The 26,520-nt window shown below is 37.1% G+C and overlaps 1 long non-coding RNA gene across 2 annotated transcripts in view; it reads right to left on the reverse strand.

Annotated features, from left to right (window-relative positions):
• The window catches only part of LOC121110322, an 82,177-nt gene that overhangs the window by 48,866 nt on the left and 6,791 nt on the right, over positions 1 to 26,520 (reverse strand). For both annotated transcript variants that reach the window (XR_005858226.2, XR_005858225.2), the window contains exon 2: positions 12,822 to 13,004. This is a non-coding gene — a long non-coding RNA (uncharacterized LOC121110322). The remainder of the gene's footprint in view (positions 1 to 12,821; positions 13,005 to 26,520) is intronic.

The following is a 26,520-nucleotide window of genomic DNA, read 5'->3' on the forward strand; positions in this document are numbered from 1 at the left end:
TGGATATCATTAGCCTTTGCAGGCAGGGACCGCTGCTGGCTCACAAACAATTTGGTGCCCAGCAGATCACCCAAGTCCTTTTCTGAAGAACTGTAACTGGGAAACTGGGGTTGCTCCTCTCCAGTGCAGGGCTTATTACTTTTTCTTGAACTTCATGATGTTCCTCTCAGCCCATTTCTCCAGCCTTGTGAGGTCCTTACAGATGGCAGCATAGCCCTCTGGCATATGTGCCACTCCTCATACCAGTGACACCTTTTTTGTCACTGCCTGTAGAACAAGATCTCTAATACCAGTGATGAAGAGAACAGTGAGATAAGATGACTTCAAGTTACAGATTTCATGACTGACAGATTTATAGTGATGAATAAAAGCAATGACATACTGAACAAGAAGCATAGAATAATTAAAAAAAAAAGAAAGAAAGAAAGAAAAAAAGGAGGAAATCCTGTGAAGTCAGGTGATTTCTACAAAGGTGACTGATTTTGTACAGCTCTCACGGTGTTCTGAGATGCAGGATGTAAGGTCTCCAGGGCCCACTCTAGCTGTTAAAATAATGTAGGAAACTAAGGAGTTACAAGAAGAAATGTTTCACTTGGGAGCAGAGCAGGCAATAAACCTATCCAGACACAATGATTCTTGGCTTATGATGTGAGAGGACACGCAGCATTATATCACAAGAGCTTATGAATGTGTGAAGCAGGAAGCCCAGATATACTTAGCAGACATAAGTATTATTTCCCCAACACCAACTTTCCTTCTATTCCCATTGTTTCCTTATTTGATTATGCCCTGAAGCACAATAGCTGTTCCCCTTGTAAGTGATTCTATCTGTGGTGACTTTATATAAACACACTTTTAATACTGCTATCCTGTTGCATATCATGTGGCAATTTCTCTCATAGGTTATTTACACAGTTAGTAAACAAACACTTCTTTGTGTTCCTTCCCATGCAATTACACCTCCTAGTATGCTGAGGTAAGTAAAAATGGAATATGTTATTAATCTTTTTTTTATATATATGTATTCTAGTTTTTCAGTTTCTCCTCCACTAGAGGGTTTTCCATGATTTGTTATTTTTACCATGCACATTCACTTACACCTTCACTGTAACATTACTCATTAATTTGTTCAAAATGACTAGGATAGATTTTCTTGTTTGAGCATGGCATTATTTAAGACAGTGTACTCTAGCAGATCGTGTTCTAGTATATTTTGTTTCTAGAATTCTGCCATTTTCTCACCTTTGAGGTTCATTTTCTTCTATCTTGTGAGTATCTAGACCCAAAATTGCCTGTTTAGGGGGTTGTTTGAAATATTTTCTGAAGTCCAAATAAATTAGTCACATATCCTTCACTGACTGATAAGCTGAAACACTACAAGCTTTATTGCTCTTTATAATGCCACATGATATTAAAATAAATATATAACTTTAATTCCAGATGTTTTCAGGCTTCCTGTTCATAGAATCATAGAATCGCTAAGGTTGGAAAAGACCCACAGGATCATCCAGTCCAACCATTCGTTCGCCCTTCACCAATGGTTCTTGCTAAACCATGTCCCTCAACACAACATCCAAATGCTCTTTGAACACCTTCAGGGTCGATGACTCCACCAAATGGACTCTCTGGGCAGCCCATTCCAGTGCCTGACCACCCTTTCAGAGAAGTAGTATTTCCTAACATCCAGCCTGAACCTTCCCTGGTGCAGCTTGAAGCCATTCCCTCTAGTCCTATCACTAGTCACACGAGAGAAGAGGCTGACCCCCAGCTCACTACAACCTCCTTTCAGGTAGTTATAGAGAGCAATAAGGTCTCCCCTGAGCCTCCTCTTCTCTAGACTGAACAATCCCAGCTCCTTCAGCCGCTCCTCATAAGGCCTGTGCTCCAGACCCCTCACTAGCTTTTTTGCCCTTCTCTGGACACGCTCCAGGGCCTCGATGTCTTTCTTACAGTGAGGGGCCCACAACTGGACACAGTACTAGAGGTGCGGCCTCACCAGTGCTGAGTACAGGGGGACAATTACTTCCCTGTTCCTGCTGGCAACACTATTTCTGATACAAGCCAGGATGCCATTGGCCTTCTTGGCCACCTGGGCACACTGCTGGCTCATGTTCAGTCTAGCGTCAATCAGCACCCCCAGGTCCATTTCCTCTACACAGTCTTCCAGCCACTCTGCCCCAAGCCTGTAGTGTTGCCTGGGGTTATTGTGGCCAAAGTGCAGGACCCGGCATTTGGTCATGTTTAATCCCGTCCCATTGGCTTCAGCCCAGCTATCCAGCCTATATATTCAGATATACATATATTATATTATATATTATATATTATTATATATTCAGATATATATATTCATATATATATATATATTCAGATCTTATGTGTCCATTTTTGATGATACATTAAAGATCGTCACTGATCTAATCTTTCCAGTCTGTCACTGGTTTTTATACTGGTGTACACAGCTTGACTATTTCCCTGTTGAGTTCTTTTAAAACTCACAGGTGTGAACTGGCATGTTATGTTATAGATGCTGTGCCCTGTAATATTAATTTGTCATTTAGTTCCTCAAATGTCTCTTTCAGTGTTTCTTTTTACAGCAATGCCTCAACTTCATGTGATATCCATCCTGGGTGTCACTTTCAACTAAGACAAATGTGACAAAAAAACCAAAACACAACTATCCCCTTTTGTGCTCTTTATTTATTTATTTATTTATTTTTCTGTGTTGTTCCAATCTCTCCCCTAAAGTTTCTGTGTAATTCAAAAATTCATTCTGCATTTCTAATTCTAATACTTTCCCCAGAGGATGAAGGATGGCCCTTACCTGATATTGACAATATTGGTGTCCCTGAGTTAGAGAGAATCATCTCCTGGCCAGACTGCAAACAAAGCTTCTTACTGAAATATCTAGTTCTTCATTCATCTTTAAAGAAGTCATTAGCCTATTCAGAAGGAAAAGAACTCTTCTTTTTGAAAGGAAGATGACTGAGCCTGGGCTTCTAGACTTCTAGACATTATAAACAGTTATTTTTGATAATACAAGGACAGATCTGAAAGTAATGCCTCCTGTTTTCTTATGTTGGCCCACAACATCAGAGGCAGATGTTGGTGGTATGGTAGTAGAGGTTCAACCTTCTCAACAACATTCCATTACATTTTGTTGCCGTGTGACAGATGGCAGCAGAGGGGCAGTCTCACAGAATGGCATCTGACATGGAAGTGCATATGAGGCAAAAGTGTGACACTGAATTCCTCTGCGTGTAAAAAAATGGCATCCATTGGCATTCATCAATGCTTTCTGAACATTTATGGAGACCAACCAGTGGATGTGAGCACAGTGAGGCAGTGGGTGGTGCATTTCAGCAGTGGCAACAGTGGGTCACCTCCGCTGGTACAAACATGGCATGCAGGATATTGTCTGCAGCTAACTGTGATGACTATGTTGAAAAATAGTCTTTTGTAGCTGAGAATTTTTCCTCTCAAATAGTGTTATTGTATTCTTTATTTTGACCATGATTCCAATGGAAATAAACAGGAGGTATTACTTTCGGAGCAAACGATGTATATAGAGTACTCACTAGAACCTGAGTCTCTAGATACTCATAGACTAAGAGAAGAATGTACATGTTTCCATATAGATTCTTCACCAGGATGACACAAAAATAACTGGAAAACTTTGAGATCATAATAGGTTTAGAGTTAACCAATATATTGGGATACCAAGGCAAGCATGTTTCACATAGATTTCTGAAATGTTTAACTTGCTCCTTCGCTGCTATTCTATCAGTATTCTGCTTCTATAGCTTTGATATTGCCCTTCACATTCCCGGTAATGTTTTATTTCTATCTTGTATTTTGCCTGACATAATTTTCACTGTTTTTAACATGCAGTATGGTCCTTTTGCTTCTCTGTGGAAAAGAGCCTCAGCTCTCATAAACTGCTGTACCTACCAAGTGGAGCTGCAAATGTTTGCAGCATCTGAGTACCTATTCCTGCATATTCACACAATATTTCCTTGTTCTTAAAGGGCTGAAATTGACCCTGCATTTAAATAAAGAGATATCTTTGAATTGCACCAATGGATGTTTTCTGAAAGTAGGTCTCAGCAGACCAGATACCTGTCTTGAACATCATTGTGCCTCATACGTCTCCTGCCAGAACGGTATTCACATAGCATTAGAAACAGCTTTGAAATGGAGTAAAGCAGAGACTGAAACCTGAATCAAACTAGCTCTGGTTGTGTACTTCATCAGTTCCTCACATCAGAAACCAAACAGGATGAATAATTTTTACAGAAATTGAAAACTTGAATATTATCAGCTGGACAGCACTTTTGGTTTTGAATCAAAATGGAAATGACTTGAAATCAATAAAGAAGAGGAAAGTTGTTAAGATACTGGAAAGTTCCTAAATAGATTCTAATTTATTCAGGTTACAGAGCTTTCGAAGTACAGAAATATTCCTTAATTCAAAGGAAACAGATGAACTGCTAACTAAAAATGGCAAAAACTGCCTTGACTTTCATGTCGGAAGGACAAATTTTCTACAGTTTTTTCGATGAGCTAAAATGAGCAATTTATTTTGTATTTATTTGTCTTCAGACATCTTTCTATTTATGGCCACGTTGTATGCTCAATGGAGTCTTAAAATAGCAGTACTGGGCTCACAGGATGACTCAGTGGATTGGTATGCAGAAGAGGGAGACTTCAGCCTCTCAGTGACTGAAATGGGGCAGGATGGCAGTAAGAGAACCTCATTAGTCCCCTGTGGGTGTCTGTGGGCTTCTGTGGAATCAGCTGATCGTTTAAATTCAGTCATGTCCCAGTATTACTCTTCTGAAATAGCCACACAACATTTGACATCGCTGTTGGTCATATCACGTGAGAGGTTAAAGGCTAAATAAACTGTGGTGAAAAATACTGCCCCTCAGCTCTATGGGCAGACCAGCAGACCACATGTTGTCTGGATTAAGTACCGTTTTCTATACTGAATAGTATAGAAAACACTGTGTTCACTAACTTCTATCTTAAATACATGACTTAATTTTTTTTTGGTTTGAAAAGTTCATCTGCTCTGAAGATAAAAGGCAACATTCTTACTTGCATTAGGGAGACTGCATCCTAGGAATGAACAAGTACTTGCTAATGGAAAGAAAAAGTTAGCCTCAGAGGTCTCTTATGGGGTTTCTCAAGTCTAGCAACTTTGCTTGTCGTGTTAGTGCAACTTCTGGTTGATTTTTGCCATCTCTTCAGAAACTGTATTCAAGAAACTCTGTGGCCTGTCTACAGCCATACATTTTCTGATGAATGAGAAATTCGAGTAGATACTGGTGATTACTGAAGTATGCTGTGAATAAATGCTCGAAACTCTGTACAGTGAAGGTATGTGTAAGTCTTTACAAATAGATGAAGTTAAATTCAATCAGATGCTAGCTTCTAAGCAAACCTTTCTTTTAAAAGCATATCTTTTTTACCATTAAATTTCTGTGAATTTCTTCCATGAAAGTTAGAGAACAAGACTGGTTTACTTATGAGATAATATTATATTTGCTGCTAAGAGCCTATGAGATTCCACACAAAATGGAAGAAATTACGGCAGTTGTATTAAATACAAGCAGACAAACAAGCCCTAGCACTGCAATGGGAAAATATTGTAGCTCTCACACCACTGTTTTTCTGCGCTCTGCTCTCCCCAAGGAAAGTGCTTATTGAAATGGGCGTCATTGATACAGATGCTCTGCAGCTACTCCCGGATATAGTAAGAATAGACTGTTCTGCAATATATTTTTAATGAATTACCATGTACAATGTTTTGATATAGTACAAAGTTTTCTTACAATTCTCCTCTCCTTTGGAAAACTGTCCAAATTGCTTTTTCTTTACTTTTTTTTTTTTTTTACTGTTTTTACAAGTTCGGTGTTTTTTATACTCTTGCAAGTAATGTTGTGGGTTTATAATAACACATCATTTATTATTTTGACTCAAAAAAGAAAAAAAAAAACCCTAAAAATGAGTTTATCCTCTGAGAACAATAACTTCATCTGAATTTAAATGTTTCCTCCAAAAATATTAGTGAATATTTACCATCATGCCATGTGTTATCGTTAATTCATTCAATTTGGTCATGTTTTCTTTCTCATCACTTTTTCTATTATAAATTTGCATCTTTGTTAGTCCTGCTATTTCCCTACCTCTGTTTCTTCTTCTTTTTTTTTTTTTTCCTTTAATTGGGGCAGCATTTTTCAGTTTGCTGACTCTAAGACTATAAAGTAAAAAACTTTGTTTTATGCTTAAAAATAATAAAAAGTAATACAGTACTCAGACAGACAAATGTATGAAGAGTTCTTTACATAGTAACACTCTTCTGCTGGAAGTATATCAAGAAATAAATAACTTCCACAGTGCCAACTAAATGGTGAAGTATTAAGGGCAGGCAATTTTACTAACAAACAGGGAAATACTGATTGTGAATACACTGCTGTGGCCAGATAAATTCTATGCTTTTTAAGAGCAAATGTCAATGTGAGGATATTTATTGTAAAACCGTTATTAGGTGATCAGTTCACTAGCAATCTTTTTTTGAAAATCTTTATATTTCTAACGCCCTAACCCTTCCCCCTACATCTACTCTTCCCCATGTTTTATGATTGCAAGAAGTTAATGAATGAATATAAGGTTCAAGTGAATCTCTTCTTCCTTTCAGATCTGCAGGAAACTATGTCCGGTCTTATATACCAAAATCTGTCTGGCTGAGTACAGAGTAAACATTAGCTAAAATCCTGATGTAAATTTAAAGTTGGCTATCTCGTTATTCATAAACAGAAAACAAAGGAGAAAATCATGAACCATCTGAACTATCTTGTTTCAGTATAATTTCTCTGAATTTGTACACTAATATATAATGCATAGGTCTATGAAAGAAATTGAAAGTTTATGCTAAATCTATCTTCTGTTTAACAAAGAGTAAAAGTGACCTCTCACAAACCAAGAATAGGAATATAGTTCATTAGCGATTTGCCATGAGACTGCCAATTAATGATGAAGATCTAACTTCAAAAGGATCAATAAGAAAAGTAAATAGGAAACTCATTTGAATATAGGAGAGAGTTGGGAAGGAATGGTAAAATAAACTGTAAGATTTGTTACTAAGATATAACACTTTTCAAGAGTAGTGTGTCTTTTGGATGTAGCAGCAAGTGTCTATGTAGATAAATATAAAGTTCTCTTTAAGAACAGATCTAGTCAACTGTTATTAGATTATTTCACAAGAAGTCAGGCATTTACTAGAAGATAAGCAATAAAATGATACCAAACTAGGTGTTTAGTTCTGTTTCAGTGTTTGTATTTTTTTGTTTTATCCTCAGTCACATCTACACTAGCATAATCCATGTTATATTTAGAATATATATCTATATTCTTACAGTCATTTCCTTGAATAAAATGACCAGACATTCTGAACACAGCATCAGATTAAAAATATTGCAAGCAATGTTTTTGCTAACTGAGGACTGGTTAAAGTTATGTTAGAAATGACTGATACATAACAGAAATATGCAATCATTTCCCACTGGATTTGTTTCCATAGTAATGAGAAGCATTTGATGTTAGCCACTCTATGTGTATTTCAGACATAGATTTTGATCTAAATCCTAAAAACACCTTTTGAAAGTAAGTTTTTATATTCCACTGGGATCTAACTAGATTAAACCTAACTACGTTTAACAGCAGAATCTATAATCTCCTCTCTTTGAAGAGTATGATATGTGGTGGTGAGACACTAGAAGAGTGAGGTTGTGAATGCCCCCTCCCTGGAAGCATTCAAGGCCAGGCTGGATGGGGCTTTGAGCAACTTGATCTAGAGGAAGGCGTCCCTGCCTATAGCAAGGGATTGGAACTAGATGATCTTAAAGTGTCTTCAAACCCAAACCATTCTATGATTCTGTGATTCCATAATTCTATGTGGTTGAGATTTGCCTTGATTATCTTTAAAATTAGTTGTCAAAGTCTAAACTGCTAATTCTAGATTCTTATTATGTTTAATGGAAAAAAAGCTGCCACTTCCACTAGCAATTCTTGTTGTCATAAGATAAACACATAAAGTTGCATAGAGTATAACTTTGCCCAAGATGTAGGGCTTTTTTTTTTTTCCATTTTATGTCACTCTGGAGTGTAGTTTGTGTGTTGTCTCTTACCTGACATCTGGATTTGCACAAAAATCTCTTGCTTGAAGTAAGTAATACATTACAGGTAAGATAGCAACATGATTCTACATGGCTTGAATGTTGTTTTGATTCGTTATCACTCTCATTTAAGTTATCTCAAGAGAAGTTAACTTCTGCACAGATAACTTCTGTTAAATATTGTGGAGAAAATAATCCTTAAGAAATAACTGCTACACATCATCAATTCTTTTTCATTGGAAATCTGACCTTGACAGAACCTCAGATCTGCTCATGCTCTCCAAAAGTCAACCAAAGTTTTTCTGAAACCTAAAGGCTTCAGAGCCTGAAATAATGATTTCAGAGCTGTGAGAAGACGCTAAGCTACCATTCGATCATCTAAATGCTGTTGCTTGAAAACTGGTCTAAGCCAGAATCTGATCTGGTTACAGGCTCACTTCAGAGACAAATTTGGTAGCTCACATTCCCTATCCATGAACTAGACTTGTTTAAAAGCTGATGAATATGAACAAATCATAATGAACTGAGGTTTTGAGACTGGGAATATTGTGGGGTTTGCATATAATGGCTAGTTGAGAAGTATGGTTAGATGGAAGGCAACAAGTGTCACTACCTTGAATTAATGTATTTAGTGTCACTTCTGCTGAACTTTTTTTTTTTTTCTTTTTTCTTTTTTCTCCCTGTTTAAACACACAGGCAAAAGTGCCCTATCTTTCACTGGTGTTTTTCAGAGTTTCTTTCAGTCCAAATCATCAGTAAGATGGCTTGTATTCCCTGTGCTGGAATTCCCTCCGGGTTTTCTGGGTATCCTGTACAAATGGTAACCTTTCACATCCAAGGATAACATTTCTGCAGTATTTTCCCACAGAATTCAATCAGTAAATAAGTTCCATCTTTCTGATTTGTTATGCTAAAACCCTTTAGGTTCTAAGCCATTAAAAGCTTTCCTAGCAACTCAGTCATGGTAGGCATAAACTTCATTTCTTTAAGGACTCCCACGGTCAGATACTGGTTCAGCAGTAGACTCCTCTCATATGGCTCAGAATTTCTTCTTTCTCTTTTTTAATAGTTTGTGACCTCCTCAAGGTTTTCAAAATGTAGTTGATTTAAAATCAGACTAGCATCATTCTCCAGGATAGAGAAAGCTGCTGGAAAAGCTTTCTTTTCCAGCTTCCCAATGCTTCTCAGCACTTCATCTAACCTAGAGGTGTTCCTATAACAGATTCTGGTTATCTCCATATGTGGGTACTGCTTTTTTGTGCGATATGAATACCAATAGAGAATTAACCAGGAAGAATCAATCAGAGGCAACTCCGTGTAGGGATTACTGTCCCATTATGTTGTTTCAGTGTTTCAGATTAATGACTACCTTAAAGTTCTGTCAGAGCTTCTTGGATCTTTCCCACATAAGCATATTTGTCTTGTTGCTTTTTGTACACGGTTTCCAAGAAGCTTCCAAGGAATCTACCCATGTTCCTTCCTTCCACCGTGACTATAGTATTTAGAATAAAATGTTTAATTGGCTTCATTCCCCACACAGTTTTTCAGAGGTATACTGCAAAAACATGTATCCCATTATCTAAACAATCCACATGTGTCTGAATAGAGGTAATCTTTCTCTAACACATTGGCTTTGGAGCATTCTGTAGCTGAGTGTTTGGATAAGATTTTGGCAACAGAAGAGTATTCTAAAGAAAGTAATGAGAATGACCACCAAATTGGAAAATGTGCCTCCTAGTAAAAGAATTTAAAAGTTCAGCTTGTTTAGTTTGCTGAAGGAAATGATACAGGGTGGCTTGCCCTCAATTTATACATGTTTGAACATGGAGCAGAAATGTGATGATGGAAGGCACTCTAGTTCAACACAAAGAAATGATAAAGGGACCAAAGGTGACTCCCTAAATTATGAGACTTCTGATTAGAAGTAAAGATTCTGACTTTGTAGCTATGGCAGTAACTATCCATTAAAATACCCTACCATGTGAAATGGTCAAAACATTTGGTATCATCTATTTCTCATCTACCTTTTTTTCTAAAAATTCCAAATAGGCACACATCTACGAAGAGTAAAGGAACAATAAAGAGCCAATACTCACATTACGAGCTTTGATTATTGACACAGCTTCTGTATCCTAACTATAATTTTTTTTTTTTTTTTTTGGTGGAAGAAAGACAATGTCAAAGAAGAAAGTGGAAGGAAACTACCTTTCTGTGAACTGAAGGGGTGCACTCTTTGGGTAGAAGGGCAGAAGAGAAAAATCAGGATTTCACTCCGAACTGTGAAAGGTTTCTCAAGGCCATGGCAAAATGATGATAATTTGTAGATTTGATAGTTTTGTGGGCAACTTTTTCACTTTTGTTCCTTCCACTACTGTTAGATCTTACTGCTAAATGTTATTTTAAGACAATGTGTAACTGAACACTTTTGGACATGCAGGGTAGCAAAAGTTAAACTCACAAGGTAGGTACTGTAATGAATTTCTGGTCTAGTAAAGGAATTGAAAGCTGTCACCACAAAACAGTTTGAGATCAAGCTTAATGATCATCTGGGTAACTCTGATAATTATTAGAGAACCCTCTGGTTAATCAGTCATGGCACAAGTCTATCAACTTTCTTCAAGGAAACAGTTCAGCACAAACTTCTATTGTGTCTTGGTGTCTGCATGTTATTAGAGCACCTTGTCTTCCTTTCCTCCCTGCAGGGCCTCAGTCTTGACCTCTGTGACAACCTACGGTGCAAACAACCAATCAAACTTACAGTTTGGATAGGAATTATTCCAGTTTCTTTTCTCTGCTAATATGTAAACCTTATTTTCCTTCATACACAGAGTAAGTAAACTTTCAGGACTTTCTTCTTTTCTGAAGGATTAGTTTGTTAAATAGCAAAAATACTTTTATTCTATGTCTTTCATTTTTGTTTGTTTCCAGGGGTGAGGTTCTTGCTTTTTTTAAGTTTAGGCCTCACCCCTCAGAACACAGCTACTTTTCAACAACAACATTACCAGAGTGCTTGAAGAGAGTCTCATTCCCTACCAAACTCTGGTCACTGTTGTGACTACTAAAATTTGATTGATTGAAAATCTAGAATTAACTTGTTTAAAACAAACAAAACACTTAGTCTTAGGGCCAAGAAGATTTTGTTCTCCTGTGTCCCACTAAAGTCTGCACAGAAGGCAACATATGCCATGTGTTTATATATACTTTGTTTGTTTAGAAGATTTTGTACTTCACAGCTGTTACTAGCCAGTTTTTCATAGTACTGTACTTTGCCTGAACCTCAGTGGAGGAGTGGATGAACAGAAAAATAAATTTTTGGGTCATATGCACACCAATGTGAACATCAGTGTGTTCTAGTTCCCGATCTGCCTTCCCTGTCTGGAGATAAGGGAAGTGACAAAGACACTGCCAGAGTGCCAATACACTGCAATGCCTTTGGGTGTTTCAGTTTCACTTCAAAATTCAGATTTCTTTCATTTTAAACACTAAATTAAACAGGAAGTAAAATGAGTGACTACCAGGACATCCAATTGTTCATACCAAGGACTGGAGCAGCAAAAATGACATATAGGAGCTCCAGCAACTCTTATGTATAATTGCTCAGCCAGGACCCATTTAGCATTCAGTCTTAATCACTGTCCTTTCTCTCTCAGGCACATCAAGCAACTGCTCACTTCACAGTCTGATTCCTCTAAAACACATTCAGCACGACATCTTGTGTTAAGGTTTTCTCCTACCTGGCTATATAGCTTATCCAATTCTTAAAAAGTACCACAGTATGAGGATGTTACCCAACAAAATTCCCACCAGATAAACAGTACTATCTTCTTTCTGATAAGCTGAGACAGTGTGGTAATAAAAAACATGCTAATACATTTTGCAAATTATTCCCAGATTTGTATTTCATCTCCCAACACAAATGGTTTTATCCTTTATAATTAACTGAGGAATGGACAAGAGAAAGGCGTGCATTTTCTGTGTTGCCCAAATATTGGGTTATTTCTTCACTTGCTGAAATAAACAGGAGAAAACAATAACAACAACAACATAGTTTGTAGTAAGATTAGGTCCAAGAGGAAGCAGAAGGGTGAATGAGGCGAAAGGAAAAGGCATGGAGGGAATTTGAAAGGGGAAGGAGATGGTTAGGCAGCTGTGTTGTGGTAAAACAAAAGCTAATTTTAAAAAGGAATACACAGTTAGTGAGTGAGCTTACTGGGTTTGGGAAAGAAGACAAGGAAGAGAAGTTTCCACTAAGAACTGTAAGCAAAAAAATTAGTCAAAGTGTCAAGAACTGTAAATAACAGTAGAAAGCAAAGGGGAAAAGGCCATTAAGTAGAAAGGGCAAAAAAGAAAAGTTGAAGGAGAAATGTAGAGGGAAATGAGGCAGTATATTTCAGGACTACATGTTATACATATTCCTGTCACACTGAGTAACTGAGAGACAAATATAAATTTGAATGACTGAATAGATTCAGTGGAAGTAGATGTAACATACAAGTGTGCTCAAAACATGAATCACCCCTGATAAGTGCAGGAAGTACAGCAAATGTGTCTGGCTCTTTTCAAGATTGCTTATTGTCTGTAGGCTGAAGAAAGTTAGACAGGCAAATAAGGCACGGATCATTATCATCACTTTGAGGCAGTTACCTGAAAGGAAATCCACCTCCGAGCTACACCTGATCAAATAGCTCACTCTGATAAATGTTTCTTCAAAGGTTAGCCTTCCTGTGGCAGATGAACTTGTGATGAGACAGTCAGGGATTCTTCATTTCAAATTACTTCTTGAATGTTTTCATGACACTCTTCTCAGCTTTCTGTTGGATATTTATGCTGTGTGAAAATCAATGGAATCACTTTGAAAACTTGCATCTATGATGATGTTATTTATAGGTGTGACATAACCCATCTAATTTAAGTATTTTGTTTGTGCGTGTCTTTAAGTAATGAGGGACCAAGTTTTGTGATCCCCTTGCAGCCACAAGTGGAGGGCTTTGGACATCTTCAGGGGGAACTTCTGTGGACTTCAGTTCAATCGCTATTTGTTGACCACTACAGATGTAGAATAGCGTCTACATGGGTTTTTATGAGGGCTTGACCCTCATAAAATGGGATTTAGGTGCCCAAATCCCATTGACTTGGTATTGTTATTCAAATAAAAACATATACATCATAAACTAAACAGATTAGATATTCATCAGTTTCCACTCCATTCTTTTTGAAGTTTACTCATTGCAGATGACATAGTTTCCTTTTGCTAAGATTTTAAGATGATCTCCAGACTATTTTTTTATAAAACTGATATTCTGGATGTGGTTACAAATCTTGTGTATGCGGTTTTATGTTAGCAATTATCAATGTTATCAATGAATGGATTTAATAATTCTAAGTATTGTTCTTTTATGGCTTGTTTGGGCAAAAAGTATGTAAAAGCTGCATATGTAAAATTAGTTTTTTAGGAGTACAGATAGATATTATTATATCTGGGAATTTTTTTACTGTTTTAACTCAGTCCATGCATCTCTAGGGAGCATAAAACTGCCATTGTATTAAAATACTTGCAAGCATATTAAATGGGAGAAGGAAAAAAGCTGGAAAAAAAAACCTGTGTTAAACTTAAGCATGTTTTCTACAATTTCTGTTTCAGAAAATTAACCAAAGAAAAAGAGATAAAGGTTCAAGAACATAAAAACCTCTGAAGAAGTAGGGAGTATGTAAAACAAATAGATAACCAAGAAATGTATATGAATTGGAAATTCTGATAAAGATCAGCATGGACATATATGAGCAATCACATTCTTGTCTGATAGAAGCATTCTGAATTTCATGTAGTAGTCACCAGCCAATGTGCCAGGATTGTTTAGACCTACCAAAGCTATAGCTGATGGCACCATCTCATGAACAATCCTATGAAGAAGATTGGAGGAGAAAAAATATATTTTTATAGCAATACAAGTGCAAGCCAAATTTACGTACCTTACACAAATGACATAGCATTGGGATTGAAGGCAGGCTTACATTTTTGAAATGGAGAAGTAGTTACCTTTTTCATTTCCCAGATAATCAGATGGAAAGCTTGTGCAGGTGAAAAAGTGCACTGTAAAGTTAATTCTGGAGGAACAAGTAATTCCCTGAAAAGTCTGTATGTAACAGCTGTCCATTTCATTATAGTTAAATTGCTTCAGCCTCACATGAAAATAACATTTTTTTGCTGTTCTCATCAACGTCAAAATATGTTGGATGAGGCATGCCTTCTGCAAAATAGTTTGATTGCTGCATTGCTGCATTTACTGCTTTACTTACTTTAAAATTAATAGGCCAATCTCAGACACAATGAAAACAGAAAACATGTTTGTATAGAGCAGACTCACTGTTACATCATGGGGTCAAAACGCAGGCCTATTTTGAAGGTTTGAAGTGTGTGTCATAAAGCTATCTGATTAGATCAAATGGTCATGCTACTAAGAGCTGCTAGCATTTGGAAGAGTGCACTGACTGGTTTAGAAACTGTTACGATGTAATGAAAGCACAGTGAGCATGGTTTGTATGGACAGTCTCTAAGCTTTTGTGGTGAGTTGACCCCAGCCAGCAATCTAACACTCACCTAGCCTCTTGCTAGGTGACACTCTTCTCCCATGATACAGACAGAAAACAGAAGGCAAGAAGACTTCTGGATCAAGAGAATGACATTTTTAAAAGGAAAGTACAAGCTGTGCATGCAAACAGAGGAGGAATAGGAATTCATTCAATACATTCCATTGGCAGGCAGGTGTCCAGCCATTTTCTGGAAAGTGGGGCATCAGCACCCCTACCAGTTGCTTGGAAAGACAAACTCCATAACCACGAACACCCTCTCTTCTCTTTCCTTTTCCTAAACTTCTAATTGCTGATCTCAATGTCAAATGCAATAGAATATCTCTTTGGTCATTTTGGATCAACTGTTCTGGATGAGTCCTGTCACAAACTTTTTTGCCCACCTCCAACTTACTCTCTTCGAGGCATCTGGGGAGAGAAAGCCTGTTCAACAACAGCCACTGGTTTGTTATCAACACTGTTTCAGCCACAAAAGAAAAGAACAGCTTTGTTTCCCTTCTCTGGGTACTTTCAAGGATCTTAACATCTTTTCTTAGGGTGAAGCCCAGAAATGCACACAACAGTCAAGGTGAGGCCACAGGTAACTCCTTGGGATAATGAGATATGCATCAGAGTTGTGCCCATACTCCTTGGTTCTTTAGCCATAATGGTTGGAAGATTAATAAGCCATAAATTGGAAGATTAATAAATAGCTGTTTTAAAAATTACTGTTCTAATATTTTTTAAATAAAAATATTATTGTCAGGGATTTTCTAGTTTTCAGTTATTTATGAGCGAATATTTAAATAGCTGCAGATTCTGTGGTGATGTATATAGTGCATTTATGGGGTCTTCCATAGGTGCTGCTGAAGAAAATCTTTTGGTGGGACCTCTCGAATAGCTGTTTCTCTTTAGAAACACAGGGCTAAAAGGTACTGCTTTGAGAGTCATAGTCCTGTGAATTTTGAATGAAGCTTTACTCCTCCACATTCTGACATGCTGCTTTCATTTTCATTAGGCTGAATAATATCTCTCTTGCCCTGAGGAGAAGTCCAGACTTCATATTTTTGGCAGCAGATTGTCAGTTATTTGGATATCTAGCACAGTTTTAGAATATTGTACGCTTTTGTCACACACACACGGAGCGCTCAGAAACCTTGCCATGTTCCAGGATATGGCCTGCAATTAAGAGTGGTTCTGGTCATTTTAGGGAACTTGCTTTAGCAGGGGAATTGGACTTGATGATCTCTTGAGGTCCCTTCCAACCCATGTGATTCTGTGTTTCTGTTTGTTTGCTTCCAGCATATCTTTTCATGGACCCGAGCACTCAGAATTAAACAGCTTGGGGTGTTACACACGTTTCTAGATTCACCAGTGCAGTCTGGAATTGTAGCAATGGATCCAGCTCTGGGAAAGATTTGACTTCTCACAAATGTTGGTCACTTGTAGCAAATTAAATATCTTCATTCCTCAGACTGCATTTGTGACTTAATATATCACCTATTCCTTTAGCAAAATGGATGCGCTTACCCTCAGGCTGTGACTGCTAGAAAAATAAACAAACAAAACAAATAAATAAATTTGAAGACAACAAATAGCTCCTTGTCCTTCATATACTCTCGCACTACACTCTACAACTACTCTCAGACTTTCACATTTTTTCCCTCTTTTATTTATTAAACCATCTCTCCATTTTTCTCTCATCAGCGTACGAGAGTACTAAGAAACAAATCTGTTAATAAAAATATTATAGGGCTTCTAAGTGAGGTAACTTGCAGAGGAGCAATGCAGCACATTTTCCTGATGAAATTCTTTGAAGTTCTGATATTTCTTGAGCTGGTGAGAGCAGGCAGATGCTTGAATGCAGCCTTGTCAGAGGAGAGTTAAGACAGTTAGTCGAAAAGTAGAATGAGTACAGCAGCTGCACAGTCTATGCAATGGCTTATGTAAACCACTGCTGCTGTTTTGAAAGACTTTGACATGAAATTGAATTAAGGAACCTGCCCATCTTACCCTTCCGCCAATGTCCTCACCTCACCCCTTCAGTAATTTTCAGTAAGTTACAAATGTGTGAGAAGTCCTTTAAAGCATTTAACTAATCAATAATACCAAATGATGTCACCCTCACCCAGTTTTTAGAAAAAAAAGTATTGCTGTTGTGTAGGAGCAGAGGAAAGATGTGTCTGTGAAATGAAATTTGCTGCCTTCAAGGCTTGGCTCCAGCCCACATGACAGTGCTTCTCAGGGCCTTTGTAAGGGGTATAGCTGTGTTGCAGTCCCCACTGTGTTCCTGTGAGAAGAGGCAGGGACACAGTAACCTGCTGATGGGAGCTGAGCCTTTAACTCAGCACAGATAGTTGCTTTAGATTGCTCAGCATTAATTAATCTGCGCTACATAGGTACACATAGCAGCTGCTCAGAAAAGAGAGGTGTCTTACAAGCAGGCCTATTTTTATCTAGAAGGAACCTCTCACATATAAATGTATTTCATGCTGCTGGTTTGCTGTCCAGACTATGCCATTGCTAAAAGCTCCACCTGCTAGAAACTAGAGTAAAATAATTCTCATTCCATTGACTTAATAAACATTTTAATTTCCTAAATGCAAGATACCGCAAAATGGTTTTACACTTAGTAGAAAGACTTGCAGTGGCATAACATATCCTTTCTCTCCTGTGCCTTTGTGAATTTTTCTCCTTATGTATGTTTTGCAGGTGCCACCAACCACAGAAAGGCAATCCTCTTATGGAAGCCTTCAGGATTTCATAATTCTATTGTGGTCTACTGCTCCAGAGAAGAGTATCTTTTGGAGTTGTGAACAACATCATATGAAAGCTGAACCTGAGTTTCTCAGGCCGAGGAAAAGGTTTCTACATCTGAAAATGAGTAAGATTTTCACTTGAGTTTAACTCAAAACAGGGATCTGTATATTTTGTTCCCACTCCTCTGCAATGCCTCTGATAGACATCCATTCCAGTTGACCTTTAGTAATTTTAGGATTCTATTTAACATTTTGGCCATATTTTATACTAAAAAAAGCAATATATTTAATGATCATATGCTAGCACTCAGTATATTACAATTTTTAAATAAATGTGTATATGTGCTAGTAAAAACAAGGACTAACGTAGAAATGAATGTATGTGAATGTCTATCAAAGGAAACGTCTTAAATTTATGAAATAATGTTTCTGCATGAGAAAATGGAAGTGCGAAGTCCTGAAGTATGTTTCTAGTAGCAACTTTAAGTCCTGAGACCTCTAGGAATTTTATTTGGTATGTACATGTTGTATTGACAGATTTTAATGTGACAATGCATATTTTATGATACTGGTATTTGCATCTTATATTGTTATTATTATTAATATTAACAATGACATTACTATTATTATTAATAATAGTAATATGACTTGCATAACAGCAGTTCCAAGGAACCCAATCTGTGAATTTTCTTTTCCAGGTGGTACACACATAAAAAGGGACTTGCAGTCTCAGTATAGGACAAGATGGATAGATGAAAGCAACAAGGAGAGTAAAGGAAATTGATCACCATAAAATCTGGCCATTTTGCATATCAGGGAATGAACTGTACTTTTCTTGTAAACGTGCCACTGGTTTTCAGGTGTGAAAAATCAGTAGACACCAAAGATAACGATGCTTCAAGAAAGGTAGCATTGGAGGGATTTTTTTTCCCTACTAGCCAGGAAGACAAGGCCAATGTTCAGTTTCTGAGTGTGTATTTCGTCACACCTCCTGTCTACTGAACGTAAGATATCATATTTGTCTTTGCAGTCATGGCACTTTACAGTCCTCTCTTCTCTTGACTCTTAACTAGTACCATGGTGCTTTCTCTTACACTCCTTCCATGCTAAGAACTAAATCATTACAAATAAAAACAAAACTAATCAATTTGGCACGAGCAGGAAGAAGCTTTCAGGAAGTGAGGCAGGAAAGCATGAGAAGTTGAACCAAAGCATGAAGTGTGTAGTAAAGAAAAGATAGGAAGTATCCTAGAGGTATCCTAGAGGGCTGATACTGATCAAATAAGTCCCAGCTTGGAAAGCTGGCAGGCTTCCTAGGCCCTTTTTTTCTTATTAGTTAGATATTTTTATTTTATTCCAGGCTTTACAAAGGGAAAGTATGATTCCTGCTAACTAAGAAAAAAACAAATTTTATGGCTGAGTGAAAATGGAACATTGCAATAGTGATGGAAATGCTAAACAGAATGAGAAACTTCCTGATGTATTCATTCTATGCAAAACATTTCCCCAGTATTTTGACAAGCTATTTCTTCTATTTTCTCTGGAACTTCACAGTAAAAAAAAAATTAATAGGCTCCTTTGGTAGATAATTCAGCAAAATTATTATCATAATCTCAGTGTTAAACCGCCTACTTGATTATATATATATATATATATATTTATTTATCTGCTATATATAATACCTTTTTGGTATATAGTAAGATTTTTGACAGATGATTAAGGGGACTACCGAAAATTAAATTCTTTGTCTTGTAGAATGAAGTCAGTATATAAACATATCAGGCACAATTTGTCTTCTAGGATGCTGGACAACCTTAGCAACAATTACAACACTGGCTCAACATTGCCATGAATATTGAATACACAAAATCTAGCAATGCTGATCTAACATCACTAACATCTCTGATAATGTATCCTATTAACAAATTTTCTAGGTCTTTTCTATTAGGTCAAAGTTATCTTGTAGACCTAAATTAACAGCAAAAATAAATAAATGTATTTTTAAGTAAGCTATGGATAATTTGAACTTAACTAAAAAGTATTTGCTTACTCCCATGTACTAATTGTTTGTTATTCTTCAGTTTTCTTGTGCATTTAATTCAATTTTTAATTATTTATTAATTTATTTATCATTTACTCTGAAGCCCTATATCTGAGATACATATTTGGCCACCTGAATCTATCATATTCTGTGAAGACTAATGCTGACTTATGATGACTTATCCAGTGGATAAGCCCTCAGAGTTACAAAAATAGCTAAGGTAAAAAGGATCATGTCTCTTCCTGTTTAATGTCTTATATGTCACAGATCATGACGCATTACCTTGTTACTGCTATATTGATCTCTTATTATTTGTCATTGGTGAAACACAGCTTCTGGAGAAGCAAATATCCTTGGTTTGTAGGAAACAGGAGAAAGCAAACCCACTGCCTTCTTTAATAGTTATTTTTGTTCATGCATTCCCTATTATACCTTTGGCTTTGCATGATACCTAATTTATTTTACTCCATCCATAAGTAAATGACTAAAAACATTTTTACTTCAGCTATAAGCTATTGTGCTTTTTCTTCTATTTTTTTTTTCTTAAGAGGAGCATTCTGTTTCCTTAACATGCTAGTGATGCAGAAGAAATTTCCTTACAGCTGACAGCACGTAGGGTAAAATTCTTCCTCTTTTAAGGAGTACTTACGTGGAAAGAAATGTTGTTTTGTGTTTTTAGCACAACACAAATATGTGCAATGTGCATAGCACATCCAGTATTATATTGGTTGCTAGCATTAGAGGCTTTGCTATAACCAGAACAGTAGACTTACCAGATCAATACATCAGGTCATTTGATTTTCAGAAATTATTATTGGTTTTATTTGATATGTTTATCATTTTATTTGATAAACCATTTGAAAATGACCTCATTTTCTGAAGATGTGCTAAATATTTTCTAAAAATAACAGATTTTAATTTGGGTCTTTGTAAATGTTTATGTCTTCTGGAAGCTGTAACTCCTGCTAATGATTACATTTCTGAGGTTATCCCATTTTTTTCTACAGACTTTACTGTTTGTAAAATTCCAAGAAGTATGAATGAGGACAGCAGAATATAGCCAAGTTTCTCTTCTAAAGGAAAAATGATATTGATTTCTGCAAAACTATTTCTAATTTATAGTGCTATAAATCGGAGCCCAACATGAACAGATGGGAATAATTATTAATAGTAAATACATTTTATGATAATAAAATGGAAGAAGCTTATGTGACAGCAAATCACCCAAGGAAGTCAGAGAGAGTAAATTTATTTACTTGTCCAAGCCTTTCTCTTTTGTTGAAGTACCTGATTCCAGATCTGTTATACATGCTTGTGGGTTTTGTACTCTTTGTTCTCAGTAGGAAAAAGGGAATGGAAAGTTAGACATAGAAAGTTGGAGCTGGACAGAAAATGATTTTCCCATCCTCAAATAATTTTTTAGATTTCAAACATTTTTTTCCCAGAGTAAACCAGGATGAAAAATTAAACTGTCAAAAGTGATTAAGTAATAAAATGAAAAGATAAGGAACAGATTATATATAAGAAACAATAAATAGGGTTTTAAAGGAATTTTCAGCCTCAGAAACACATGTATGTCTGGCTATGATGAGGGCTGCCAAGAAGCTTGATAGGGCATTTTTCATTGCTTCAACAAAAAGAAGAGTACGGAGCACGGAATAAAGCTTGAAGGTGGAAAGGTGGAATAAAACATAGAGTTATACTTTGAAATGTTTTAGTATAACATGTTGTAGAAGATAAAAGTTAGTGTTAAAAAGTTAGTTCAAAAACAAAGATAATATTTTGGAAGAAAAAGGTCATCTAGGTTTATTAAGTGGTTCAGTAGTCGCTGACAGATAAATTCCTGCATTTCAGAAAGTATTCTGAAGAAATAGAACTATTTGTTATCATACTCTTTTCTAAGGATCTGCTGTTCAATACCTTAAATCTGACTTAACATTATATATATATATCGATATATATATATTTATATCTTTATATATTAAAATATAGATATATATATTAAAATATAGATATGCAGATGATCATTTAAATGACATTAAGTCAAGTTTTTTCCTTTCGCAAATTCTGAGAAAAATAATGATTTTTAGGGGAAGACTTTCAAATATTTTTATTAGCTGCTATAAATGATGTTCTCTTAAAAAGGAAAATATGTACTAAGAAAATATTATAGCATTTCAGAATCTACAGGATCCATAAAATTATCAGTACCAGTAGCGTATCTACTATTCATATAAAATACATAAGAGAAGGCTCCATAAACATTGTGAGGAATTAGCGTTTTCTGTATCAGAATTGACTAATGAGAAGGTTTGTGTCTTTAGCTGAAATTTTAGAGCAAACTTCTGATGAGGTATTAAATAAAGCACATCTACTCATGTATGTGAAATATCGGTATGCTTGTTTATCTGTGTATGCATGTGCATTATATGTGGCAAAATTCAGTCCCTCTCATAATGGCAATTAGTTATATCCAGCAGCGGCTCCTTCAAGTCAGTAGACCTTCCTTGAGGAATATTGGTTACACCCTACATTCATTCCATTTTTTTTCTTAACAGTAAAAAACCACAAATTCTTCCATGATTTTACGAAAATCACAGAACTACTGTGATGCTATTAGTGCCATTATGAGACAGCGTTCTCATTCAGTATTTCTGCTTGCTTCATTTTTTTTTTTCTTTGTAACTTGGTAGATTTTCTCATAGCAGTACTAATGCTGTAGTATCTTTACAACTGATCCATTAATTAATATATAAATACTGGATTTACTATTGACAAACTAGAAGCGACATATGTGTAGCATATTATACAGCATTATGTTTTGAGATCTGTCAGACAAATTCTTTTTTTATGCTACATGTGGAGTCTCTGTTCAGCTTCTATTCTGAAGATGTGGATTGCTTTTATCAGTGACTCAAAAAAAAAACCAAAAAAAACCCTAAACTAAAATTATCACATGGATTCATAGAATTATAGAATCATTAAGGTTAGAAAGACCACTGAGATTATTTAGTCCAACCATCAGCCCATGCCTGTGACCACTCTAGACCACGTCACTCAGTGCAACCTCTACTCTCTCCTTGAATTGTACATATAAGAATTATAACAGTGAAGTGGAAGTCATTAAGATGGAACTACTTTTCTCACTTGTTTCTGTGAGACAAGCCAAAAATATGTTAAATACATTAAGTTGTGCAAACCATATTAAATATACTTCACTTTGTATATGTATATTATGAAGATGCATACATTACAGTAAGAGATATAGGAGATATATACATGGATGAGGAATTGCATCCTGGCTTTGGTTTATGGAAATTGAGCAGAAGAATGCAGAGGTGATATTCTGGCCACATACTCTAGGAACGTACAGCACCTAAGTAAATTAGATGAGAAAAATGAGTAGGTCCAAGAACACTACATATGTAGTTTTACTGCTCTAGAGGTTTTGGTGCCACTTCTGCAATTCATTGATATGATGCGGTTATCTACAAATAGACACTTCTAGGGTATTATTCATGCCAGCTCAGCTTCAATACACAGTGTACTCGGTGAATCACACATGAGGAAAATCTCTTTCTTCCCATTTACTATAAAGAGAACTTAGTGTGATTACCTTGCAGGGAGAGTCTAGGTCCTAATTTAAGTGAGAGGAATCCCACTCACTCCATCCTGTTTTGGAGTGTGCGGTCCTTAAATGCCATTTATCACTTTAAAATGTTTGTGGAAGTATGATTATGAAACAAAAGACCTGATGATACTTTGTGGCACTCAAAGTGTTTGGAATGCTTCAGTTATCATAGAGATACACAAGGTGGGGGCAAAAAATGTTTTGAACATAGCAAGATAAAAAGTAATGGAACTGTAATTTCTGTAAGTCTCAATAGATGAGGGGTGTTTTTTTAGATACAAGGATGACTTACTGTTTAGAAAAATGCATCAGTATTCTCAGTAATTGCTTTCTGTGTGAGGGAAGGTGGAGGGATTGTTTTTCTATTGCTGTTATTTTTCACTGATATTGCATGATTTGGAGTGTTTTAAGATCTTCCACACTTAAAAGTAGAATTAATTCAAAGGTATTTTAGAAGTACTAATGCTTCTGGTGTTTAGGATACTGCGTTAGCTTTACACGTAGCTCTGAAATAATTCCTTAAATTTTGAATCAATTTATGAAACCATTGTAAACGTTTATGAAAATTTATGAAACTATTGTAAACATTACCAAATTAAGCAGTAGTTTCAGAAAACTAGTGATAAAAACCTTAACAGAAAGGTATTTTGTTTTTACGAGTCATTATGTCTAATCAGAAACTACTAGTGTAAGTTTCTTCAGTACCATTGCTAATTCCTAAGCACAAAATTTTCAACATGGAGTTAGCTCCAAGGTCCACCACCAGGAACTGGACAGCTTCTGAGATGTGAGTGTAAAGAGGTACATTTTTCATACACCCATTTCATAGCATGTAGGAATACCATCAGAGTATAGGCAGTTGTTGGAAAACAGAATTTGACTTAGGAGGCTATCTTTATCATCTCCTCAAGATGGAAATCTTAAAGGCACAAGAACAGGCTGTTCCTGAATGCTGTAAGGAGAGCCACTAGGGAAGAAGACTGGTGTGGATGAACCAGTGATGATTGGAGGCTTGCTGATGTGACTCCCATCTACAAGAAGGGTCGTAAGGAGGATCCGGGGAACTACAGGCTTGTCAGCCTGACCTCAGTACCAGGGAAAGTTATGGAGCAAATCATCTTGGGTGAGATCACACGGCACGTGCTTGGCATCCAGGGGATCAGGCCCAGCCAGCATGGCTGCTTGAGCAACCTCATCTCCTTCTATAACTGGGTAACCAGACTGGTAGACAAGAGAAAGGCTGTCGATGTAGTCCCCCTAGACTTCAGCAAAGCCTTTGACATGGTCTCTCACAGTATTCTCCTGGGGAAACTGGCTGCCCATGGCCTGGACAGTTGTACCCTTCTTTGGGTAAGGAACTGGGTGGAGGACTGTGCCCAATGGGTAGTAGTTAATGGAGTTAAGTCCAGTTGGAGACCCGTTACAAGAGGTGTCCACCAGGGGTTGGTACTAGGGCCCATCTTCCTTAATATCTTTATTGATGACCTAGATGAGGGGATTCAGTGTACCCTCAGTAAGTTTGCAGATGACACCAAACTGGGAGGTAGTGTGGATCTGCCTGAGGGTAGGGAGGCCCTTCAGAGAGATCTAAATAAGCTGGATCACTGGGCTGAGGTGAATGGGATGAGGTTCAATAAGGCCGAGTGTCGGGTCCTGCACTTTGACCACAATAACCCCATGCAGCGCTATAGGCTTGGGGCTGAGTGGCTGGATGACTGTGAAGAGGAAAGGGACCTGGGGGTGTTGGTTGATGCTTGGCTGAATATGAGCTGACAGTGTGTCCAGGTGGGCAAGAGGGCCAATGCCATCCTGACCTGCATTAGAAATAGTGTGGCCAGCAGGAGCAGGGAGGTAATCATCCCACTTAGCACTGGTGAGGCTGCATCTTGAGTACTGTGTACAGTTTTGGGCCCCTCATTACAAGAAAGACATTGAGGTCCTGGAACGTGTCCAGAGAAGGGCAATGAAACTGGTGAGAGGTCTGTAGCACAAATCTTATGAGAAGCAGCTGAGGGAGCTGGGATTGTTTAGTCTGGAGAAGAGGAGGCTCAGAGGAGACCTCATTGCACTCTACAACTTCCTGAAGGGAGGTTGTGATGAGGATGGGGTTTGGCCTCTTCTCCCAGACAACAAACAGGACCTGAGGAAATGGACACAGGTTGCTCCAGTGGAGGTTTAGATTAGACGTAAGGAAAAACTTTTTCTCTGGGAGTGGTCAGGCACCGGAATGGCCTGCCCAGGGAAGTGGTGAAGTCGCTGTCCCTGGCAGTGTTCAAGAGGCGTCTGGATGAGGAGCTACGAGATATGGTTTAGTGGCTTGTGGTAGCAATGGTAATGGGAAGATGACTGGACTAGAAGATCTTGTAGGCCCTTTCCAACCTTGTGATTCTATGATTCTATGATTTTAAGTGACAGATTTGTAAACAGGAAATACCTCTTTCACTGAGGAATAAAAGTTGAACATGTTTCCTTGGTAAGATTTTAACACTTCAAAACCATAGTATAAATTTTTAAAAAAAGTTGAACATGATATAAAGAAAATCAAAATCTTGTCTTGAAGTGCATACTACAATTTATCTAAATTAACAGAGGTGCTCCAAATATTCCTCATTTCTTAAAGGGCATTGTGTGTTTCCTAGCCCTGGAATATATTCTCCCTGATTTGGTAGCTTTCCAAAGCTCACATGCAGTTTCTAAAGATAAGGAAAATCAATCTGACTTTAATGCTGGCTGGTAGCTGCAGGGACGTAATGGAGTATTTGGAGAAAGCAGAGGAATGCCATCTTCTTCAAGGTGCAGGGGTTTATAGCTGGGTGGGGACTGCAACTAGGAGGACTGTGGCCTCTCCATTAGCAAGAGGGATAACGCAAATGCAGCATCACATGAGAAAGGAGGAGTTCACTTGCATAACCCATGCTCAGCCCTTCATCTTTGCAGTGGCAGAAATACAAACAGAATCATGTCTTGGGCAGTAAATAAGATGTGGGCTTGGATAGCATTGATTATTTAGTGTATTTGCAGAGAGCAGAGTTTACATGCAGTATCAATTAGAAAATGTTTGGCAATGAAAACAAGGCCAAAGGCCTTTCTGTTTTATGGCCAAGTCCTGATCACTTTCCTCACTTGAGTTGTTCTTGTAAAGTCAGCTGGAGCTCAACAATTTCACTCTGATCCTTAGACCTTTTTCTAAACTGTAGCTGAAATTTGAAAATATTTTAAAAGGAACTTCTAAACTCTGTCCGTAGTTACAAATTTGGCTGCTTCGTTTATCATCATCTTCTCAGATCACCTCTATCCAAGTGCCCTAAAAAAGCCCTTCAGATATTTTCCTCTTATTCTTTTCCT

This window comes from Gallus gallus, chromosome 3 (assembly GCF_016699485.2).
Source record: "Gallus gallus isolate bGalGal1 chromosome 3, bGalGal1.mat.broiler.GRCg7b, whole genome shotgun sequence".
Taxonomy (NCBI): Eukaryota; Metazoa; Chordata; class Aves; order Galliformes; family Phasianidae; genus Gallus; species Gallus gallus.